Genomic DNA, 10,417 nt, shown 5'->3' on the forward strand with positions numbered 1-10,417 from the left:
AGAATAATATCCAAAAGCAACTTTGGGTGAAAAGCGACTGAAAATAATTTTTTAGCCTGTTTTTGTAAAATAAATAAATAAATAATAAGTAAAAAAGGAGCTTTTAAATTCTGAGTAATTTTAATCTAAAATTTGAAGATGTAACAATTCGAGATAAAGCTAGTGGTAGCGTCATGAATTTGACAGCGACATGAACATATACACGCATCAATCAAGCGATCATGTCAAGCAGTCAAACGGTTATATTTTTATTTTATGCACTTGGCGTCACGACGCTACCGCGTCGCTTGATTAGAATCAGTGAGTGTTGCGGATTGTACTTTTGACGCAGTTAATTGCTACGACATTTGAACGGTATATATTTTGTCGATTTGATGTCGAAATCATCAAATCGATGTCGAATTGACATCGATTCGATATTGATTCCATTGTTATTTCTCACTGGGTACAGCGTACGTGAAAATCTCCACGTAGTTTGTGCTTTGGCAGTAGTGATTGCTCAAGCTCTGAGATTCAACAAATCAGAAAACTCATCCTAAACGACAACTGCATCCTAAACACGTGTCGCTATTACTTGGCTAAAATCACCGAAATCGTTCGTGCAGTTCTTTTTAAGACGTTGTCAACGACACGTACTACAACAATATATCACAACACAATCGATCCTATTCGTTGTAAAGTATTTTGGATTTTGGCACAATAATTAAAAAAGAATATTTCTGTTGTTACCACTGCTATTAACAACATTTATGCTACTTAAAAATTTTGATTATTTGATTCATACGTTACATAATTACGCAATTTTCACAAATTGGAAGTTTTTGCATTCCCTGCGCGCTTCATGAATACGTATGACACTTTATTTTATCCGCCAGTATTTTTCGAACATTAGGAACTCTCATTTCTGATAATGCTGAGTAAGTTTAATTTAAAAATCACGCCAAGATTATTTTCGTGTCGCCGCGCCGCACCGTGCCGGTTGGATTAAAATTCAGCAGCGACCATCCCCTCCCATCCATCCTGTCTATTCAACTCCCTTACTTTTCTCCTCTTGTCATTATTTGCAGATAGTTCACCGGATTTTTCCTATCAGAGGAAAAATGCTGGATTGGTTGCGGGAAAAAAATGTAGAAAATGTGACGAAAATTTCTCGACACAACGAGAGGCTGATGATAGAGCGTCAAAAATGGTCTCTGTATAAAAAGAATCTTTTGCCATATACCCACGATTATACAATTATTAGGAATCTGTGCTGCGAGGACATAGAATATCACGGGATAATCTGCTGGTATATGAATTGCACTCGAAGTGTCATCATGCATACTATACAAGAGCAGAGTTAAGAGCTTTCTCGTGTCGATGGCGGATGCCCGGAAAAAAGCTGTCCGCATTTGTCGTGTTTAAGAAGGCATTTATCGTGCATCACGCAAATTCTTCCAATATGTCTAAGTTACCAGATAATATAAACTTTTGATACATCTATTCCCTTATGTGATATTACGTATAAAAGATTTGAACTACTTTGAAAATATCTTGAAAAGGTTCTTTGAAATTCTGTCCTCAAGTCGCAAAAATATATAAAGAATCAAGCCTCACTAAGGTCGTCCATCAACAATTGAAATTTCTCAAGAGTAAAACTGCATACATAGAGGAGAAATATTTTCTTCGCGATACAAAAGAAGTAGATCGATTTTGTGCTTCGAGAAAGACGGACATGAAAGCAATTTGGTGAAGTATGTAAATATTGCCTGAGATCTCTTGTCTCCTGAAACAGCAGTGCAAGATGAGATATATGAAAAGAAGAAAGGAAATCAAACAAGTGAATGTCATTCTCTAAGGTGTTGCAGTTAAGAATTCAATTGTCTCGTCATTCGCATGAAATTACTATCTCGCATACGCATACACTATGTACTACTTGCGTAATAATAATATGATTAGTTTATATTAGCAACTAAATTGTCCAAAGAGTACGAACGATAAATACATAATTTTAATGGTACGGCTATGTTGCGAGTTCACTCAAATCAAATACGCGCGCAACATGATCGTTACGAACTTCAGTTCCTATTTCTTGTACTAATTCATTTGTTTATTTACTTCTCCTGACAACCAAAAAAAAATAGAAGACCGTTTCAAGTAATCACGTATATTTTCTCGAGTTAGATTTCATACAGTGAAAGTTACAAAGGTATTGTGGCCGATGAGTTAGTTATTCATCCTTCAGATCTAGATAATACTCGTCTACCAACCTTGGAAATTTGGCTTGTTGGTTTAGACGATCTGAAGGATTTCCGGCACACGTTCTCAAACGGTATCAATAACGATAAGTTATCCAGTAAGTTTTTGCATTTTGGTCGGCCATCTTGAATCCGCCATTTTGAATTTCCAAAATCTGAGTTCAGATTTGTAATCAGCGACCCCAAAAACCTTTATATACCAAATTTCATGAAAAATAGAAATCTGTACCCAGCTAGCAAGGTCACGTGATAATGACGTGAATTTTTGATACAAATAACGTCAATTATGACATAAAAGTAACGTTATTCTGACGTATGTATCACGTGATTATGTCAAGCGAAATTATGAGTAGAGCAAGAAAAAAAACAAAAAAACAATAAAATGAGAAAAGAAAAAACAAAAAAAGAAAAAAACAATAAAATTTTTAAAAAATGGAGACAATAACCGCCACGTCCACGTTCGTGTCTCTGGAGTCAACTGAGCGCAGTTCATAGTACAAAATCCAGTAATATTTCAATTTTTAAGTCCCATATAGATCTACCATTTTGAATTTCCAAAATCTGAGTTCAGATTCGTAATCACCAAAAACCCCCGAGTATCCAGTTCCATCTCAATCCAATTGAACATTTGCCAGCGACTGCATTTTTTCTATAAAAATGACGATTTTTAGTTGTTTATTTGTTTATAAAACATAAATATTAAATAAATATAGATGTAAATGCAATGTTAAACACTTCTTCAACTCCCGCTTCAATTGGATTAAAAAAAAAAACTGGGCGAAAATGCATTATTTCATCTTTACAAACTCAAATTTTCAAATGAATTCCGGTGGCCACTATAGTGGCCACCATGCCGGAAAGGGTTAAGGGAATCCTAAAGTAGTCTGTATTACCGACTAAATCGTATAATTTTTGTATCGTAAATACTTTTTTTGTCATTCACAGATTCGAAAATCCGGTAATTATTTACTTTAGGGTACCCAGCTCCGATGACCTTGACCTTGAAATATGTTTTTGAGATATTAAGCGTTGAAGTTATTTTTTAAAAGTAGTGAAGGTAAAAGTACCCATTAGGGGACTCCTCCCAATGACCTTGACCTTGACATATGTTGTCAAGATCATGACCCTGAGTAATCTCCAACAGGTTCTAGCCGTCGCTTGTCCTTCGTTAAAAAGTTATTAATAATCATAGTTCTTAAATTAACGTATGATATACATGTATGATATTAAGTACTATTCTACACCCCCTCCCCCTATTTAAATAAGTTAAACCTTCCACGCGAAGTATCTTTCACCCCCCTCCCCCTTTGCCAAGGGGCACACGACTTCCATGATTATACTGTTGCTATGATTGTACTGTTGGGGGAGACGTTTATCGACGGGGCGGGTGCGGGAGGAAGACGGGTCGTAGGTCCGCCCCCTTGCACCCTCCCACCGTGTGTGTGTGTCACAAAATAAGACGTTATTTGATGTTTCACACACACACACACGGAGGGGGGGGAGTGCAAGGGGGTGGACTTACGGCCCGTCCCTATCCCGCACCCGCCCCGTCGGTTGTGGTCTTCCCCAACAGTACAATCATAGCAACAGTACAATCATGGAAGACGTGTGCCTCTTTGCAGCGGGAGGAGAAGGGTGAAAGTTACCTTGCGTGGAAAATTCATTATTATTAAAAAGAATAGTCAGGACTATTGAATACGCGTAGTATTAACTATTGATAGTATACAATAGTTCAGACTATTGAGTTTGAATATCTCAAAAACTATAACAGATCGCCACCTAGTTGTTAAGGCAAAGTTGCTCAGAATCATGATCTTGACAACATGTATCAAGGTCAAGGTCATTGGCGCTGGGTCTCCTAAAGTAAGTAATTACCGAAAATTCTTTTACAGAATTAAAGTATGCGCATTAATACGTGCCTGTGAGGTAGAATCTATGCTGAAAACGATAAAAAATTTCAAAATTGAGTTCTCCTTTACCATTTTTTAGTCCAATATGGCGCTCCAGAGCTGTCACGTCGTTACACGTCGTAACAACATTAGTTTTAAATAAAAGCTGCACAATCTGTACTTAAGAAATAGTAGTTCACAGACAAGTAGTTTGTATGAAAAAACAGCGTGGAGTTCTTAAAATTAGATTTAGATGTGTAATTAAAACGTAATTACGATATGAAAATTTATGTATATCCCAGACAGCACACAACATCCATTGGACATCCAGACTTGGTTTCAATCTGGTCCATACGTCCATGGATTTAGTACGAATGTTTTAAAAACGTACGTTATTCAACGTATAAAGTATGTTTACATTTGAACATTTAAAAAATGTTTATCTCATGCAAAAAATTTTCTAAGTCTGCTTGTGACGTATTGCTTTCGTTGACTTGCGAGGTGAAAATTTTTTTATGATCACACGAGGAGTTTTACTTTTGATATCTCCGGTAACGCGAAAATTTATTAAATTAAAGCTTAATTCAGATATGCAACAAGCGACAAGCAACAATAGCTTGCTGCTCGCAATCATAATAGTTAGGAATCATTTTGCTTTCAGTGTGCAAATTTGTCTGGATTGTGGTCAAAAATTTGTTTAATATATTAATTTAGTCCAGTTTTAGTCCATTGCATCCTAAAATGGACGTTTTTAAGAAGTCCAAAATGGTAACACTGGATATTTTTAAAACGTTTTTAAAATATCCATGGATCTAATCTGGATGTTTTTAATATGTCCAAACGTCCAACATGTACGTTTTAAATACATTTTTTAAACATTACTGTGCTGTCTGGGATGTGTGGCGTGCGTGAATGAGATATTGATGTAGTGATGAGTCAATGACACGTAATCGTCTATGTGAAAGTGCTATTTCCAATATGATTAATTATCTTTAGGATCTCCTTAAGCAGATTTGCGTGCTATTTATAATATAAAGTCCTTATGAGACATCGAATATGTGACAGCAGTTTGGCAGTAGCATTTGTTGTTCTTTTTCAATTTGCAAACATATGTGTTAATGCTAAGTTAAATTACCTTTTCAATTGAATGTCGACACTCTAGAATTAAGAAAGTGCACACATTTTTCGAAGATAGTGATTTCGGACTGGAAGAAATAATAGGTACAAGCTGTTTTCCATATTATTAAATTTTGTTGGACACTTTTATATTGTCAGAGATTATAAATCTATGTTTAATAGAGTATTTACCAACATTATTTTGTGATAAATTTTATTTACAGTTGATGAAGAATGAGTAGATCAAAACATTGTACAAATGAGGAGAAAAGATTGATAAAAATGGAAAATCTCTCGGAAAATGTCTAAATTGATAGTACGGTCTAGAAATATGATTGCTAACGCCTTAAAAGCACAGCAGTCTGTAGAATTGCGAGGGAGACCTTAAAAAACAACTAAAGTATTTGACCGGTTTGTTGTAGCTCGCAAGTGCTACCACGGTTAAGTCTCGCATTTCAGCCTAGCAATAAGCTGGAGGAAATGCAAGACTATTACCGCGAAGCAACCTTTGCATTTCGGCGTAGCAACGAAGTGCGGAAATGCAGGGCTGCAAATTCCATAGCTCGTGCGGACAGCGATTACTGATCGAACGCAGGCAATGACCGTACGAGCATCGAACGATTATTGCTAAAAAGCAAATCTTGCATTTCGACATGGCAACGAACTGCCGAAATGCAAGATGACAAAGTCCGCATTGCGTACACACGGCACGCATGCCGCTAGTTCGATGACTCCGCGACGCCTATATATTCGGCGGTCTAAGGACCGGCGATAGAGTCTTGTCTTAAAATCTAAATGTAACGATACGTTACGCGCGTCGCGCGTCGCGAGTCAAGTAACATCCGCGATAACGTTCGTCGCCCAACCGGTTTACTCATAAGTCACGAGCGAGAACTTCAAAGTATATTCATTTAATTAAATAATTGTATTACTTAAATAAAAGGAAATGATTACTAAAATAAATTGTATTCTATTGTAATAAATAACTATATTAATAAAAGGTGCAACATTTGTAATTAATCATTAAAATTGTTAAATAAAAGGGATTATTTTAAATAAAAGTGTGGTGAAGTGAGTGTTTGTTCGATCACCTTACTCTCTATCCTCGTCTTCCTCGTGGATTCCAATCCTTTGAGCGGACCGAATCCCAAAATAATATCTTGTTGCACCGAGAGGTACAACAAAATTGGTAGCAGCGGTGGGATAGATAAATCTTGTGATATCACCGAAGAATCGGAGGGAAAATCTTAGAGAACCCGACGATCTTAGCCGCTAGAGGAGACGAAACAAGACCCGTGCAAGCCGCGCAGTGATAACGGGCCGAAGAAATAAAGAAATCTCCGATTACGATCTCTCAAGTAAGAGAAGATACGCAAATATACACGGCGAGTGCTTACCGTAGCTAAGACTAGTTATTAGTCTAGCAACAAAATTTAAAAGTGAGTCGACAACACCACGCAGAAGTCGACGCCCGGAGCTACCACGGTACCGAGGAAGGCTGCCAGAACTCGAGGCGTTACGAGGACCAGCCACGACTTTGCATCGAGACGGTGTCAACGAAGGAAACAGCGCAACATCGACGGCTGACACGGACTGCAGACTTCGTAGAACTTCAATATCCGGACAGCTGAGCGAGCCAAGCAGCGCAACGATGACGCGAGCGATTCTACTAATGTAAGTCGTGTTCACGTTAAACGATAAGACTGTGTATGTCCGAACCGAGAGACACACAGGAAACTGATCCGCGCGATCATAGATTAACAATACACACCACCGAGCGAGCGAATAGCGAACTGCCGCTAAACATAACTAGTAACGCGCGTAGAGAAACCCGCGATAATATAAATAACAATTCGAAGATAAACGAAATAAACTTACCCCCTCATATGATAAATAATCGCGAATTTAGCTAGATTTAGACGATTTTAGCGTAATAATGCAAGACGCAATTAGCGCAGGAATAGTGCCGACAGACGTACGAAACTCACAAATTACAAAAAAAAAAACGCTACCGCGCACAGATAATACGCGACGAAAATATAACTAAATCAGACGAGACTACTCAAAACAACCGTGACGACGCGTACTCCACCCAGGGACAACACCCCTGAACGCTTACTAATCGCAGGCGAAGATAACGCCCAAAATTTAACCAACCCGCAAAATCGCGGTACTCCGGAGAATAGGTATGGTAGAAGAAGAGTCACCTTTCAGTCCGATACCTGAAACAATGACCGCGGGTAGCCCCACTATAAGCCACGCAAACATAAATACAACGGAGATAGGACGTCTCCGAGAAACCACGGACGAAACGCGAGTAACAAATAGACAGGAAGAAATCCTAGATCGTTTGATAGCAGCAATTACCGGTTTACAAGATAGAATGGACCGAATGGAATTTACTGACCGCGAACGAGAAAATGTTCGACTCGTCCAACCTGACGGCAGGCAGGAATCACTAAACATAACCTACGGGTGAACACCAAATGATGTAAGAGAATTAACAGATCGACCAACGGGATATTTACGTTTAAAAGACGCTCGAAGTTTAATACCCGAAATCGATGGATCTCAACGGCACAAAATGCAAGAATTTATAAGCGCCAGTACTTACGCAAAGGAAAAAGTTAATTACGCAAAACGATCAGCTCTACTAGAAGAAATTTTAACTACTAAACTAAAAGGAAAACTCCTGCTGGAATTCCAAACAAGAAACGTCCGCGATTTCGAGCAACTGCGACGGGAAATCGAGAACAACTACTTAGGGAAACGTGGAACGTCGTATCTACAATTAGAATTCAATACTTTAAAACAGAAATCGGGAAAGAATGCACACACGTACGGTCGACGCGTGGACCAACAGCTATGGAACTATACGAAACGCAAATAGAAAAACGAACTTATACAATCGAGCAAAAGGGAGCAATTCTCGACACAATTAAAGACCAAGCTTTACTAAATTTTGAACTAGGACTGCGCGAAAATATTAAAATGATAGTTCGATCGCAAAGATATACGAATCTGCAGGAGGTAATTAACGCCGCGAGCGCGGAAGAAAGAGTCAAAGGACCTTCCTCACGAACGCCATTTAGCGGACGAAATAAAAACGGGCCAAGTCACCATGAAAAAATACAATGCGACAAATGCGGAAAACTCGGTCATCATGGACGCGAGTGTCGTAGTAGCAGATACGCGACACGATTCTCCTTACCTCAGCCGGAAGGCCGACTGCGTGTAAACACCGTCGAAAAATATTGCACATATTGCAAAAAGGCGGGACACAATCGCGATGAGTGCTGGACACTTAACGGGCGACCTGATAGAGATACGCGCGAGACGCGAAACAGACAACAAAACAAAGCGAATGAACTCCGCAGTAAAAGCGAGAAAACAAAGAAGGAGCAAGCGGAATAGCGACAGCGAAGAAGCATCGTATACTAGCAGCGAAGAAGAAGAGGGAGCGAAGACGCGAAGAAAGCGAGCTGATTGAGCATCAAATTACGCAAGTAACCGGAAATCATGAGAATATCGATCTTAGACTAATAACGCTGCCGATAAGAGAAATGAAAAAGGGGCGTATAAATCTTTTCTTTGATACCGGCGCTACCCTAACACTAATTAAAGTAGGGAATTTGAAAGGCGAAACTCCACTTAACCGAGAAGCCAATGGCTCTCATCGGAGAGACAGGCCATCAAATCAAAACTATTGAAAAAATAAAGGCAAATGTATTGATAGGACACAAAGAAATACGACACATGCACGTCGTGAAGGACGATTTCCCTGTCGACTATGCAGGAATACTCGGTATGGATTTCCTGCAGAAGCATAAAATTAGAAACGATCAAAAAAGTTATCTGCAAGTTGATGGAGTAACATTGAAACTACATCCTCATAAAAAATTAAGGTAAATATATAGAAAAGGGGAGCCCCCCCCCGATGACCTTGACATATGTTGTCAAGGTCATGACCTTGAGTAACCTCCCGCAGATTTTAGGTGGCGGTCACTGTCCGTTAAAAAGTTATTGACAAAAAAAGTTTCAAAATTAACGTATCATTTCTGCCATATATGTATTATAACAAGTACTATTTTACATCTCCTTCTGTTTAGAAACGTTAAACTTTCCACACGATGTAACTCTCACCTCCCCCAAGCCCTTGCGAAGGGGCACACGACTTCTACGATTGTACTGTTGCTATGATTATACTGTCGGGGCAGACCTCTGTCGACGATGTGGGTGCGGGGGGGTGGCCGAAGGCCACCTCCTTGCACCCACTCGTGTGTGTGTGTGTGTGTGTGTGTGTGTATGTGTGTGAAATATCAAGTAATAGACTCATAATCGTTATATAACGAATGGAACACGCACACACACGGGCGGGTGCAAGGAGGTGGCCTTCGGCCACCCTCCCGCACCCACACCGTCAACAGAGGTCTGCCCCGACAGTACAATCATAGCAACAGTACAATCGTAGAAGTCGTGTGCCCCTTCGCAGGGGCTTGGGGGAGGTGAGAGTTACTTCACGTGGAAAGTTTAACGTTTCTAAACAGAAGGAGATGTAAAATAGTACTTGTTATAATATATATACATATATGGCAGAAATAATACGTTAATTTTGAAACTTTTTTTGTCAATAACTTTTTAACGGACAGTGACCGCCACCTAAAACCTGCGGGAAGTTACTTAGGGTCATAACCTTGACAACATATGTCAAGGTCAAGATCATCGGGGGGGACTCCCCTTTTCTATTTATTTACCAAAATTAACGCTGACTGCTTGTAGCGAAATTATTATCCAAGCCGTAACCGACCAAAATCGCATTGGAATCGTAAAATCAGAAGAAACCGCGCCAGGGATTTTTATCGAGAGCTGTCATGTCGAGCCCCGCGAACACATGTGCCCCGTGAGCATTATAAACACTACGCAGAACGAAATAAATTTACAAGTACTTCATGTAAAATTTGAAAGTTCAGCAAAAGAATTTATTAGAGCACAGAACATTAACCACGCGACAAGCAATGGTAAAATTAAACCTCCGCGTAAAGAAAAAATCAAGCATCTCCTACGAGTCACTCATTCAAATCAAGAGGAAGGACAACCATTTTTAAATATATGCGAAGAATTTAGCGACGTATTTCATCTCAAGGGAGAACCACTGACGTGTACGAGTATCGTATC

Source organism: Cyphomyrmex costatus, unplaced genomic scaffold, assembly GCF_001594065.2.
Source record: "Cyphomyrmex costatus isolate MS0001 unplaced genomic scaffold, Ccosl1.0 scaffold637, whole genome shotgun sequence".
Classification (NCBI taxonomy): Eukaryota; Metazoa; Arthropoda; class Insecta; order Hymenoptera; family Formicidae; genus Cyphomyrmex; species Cyphomyrmex costatus.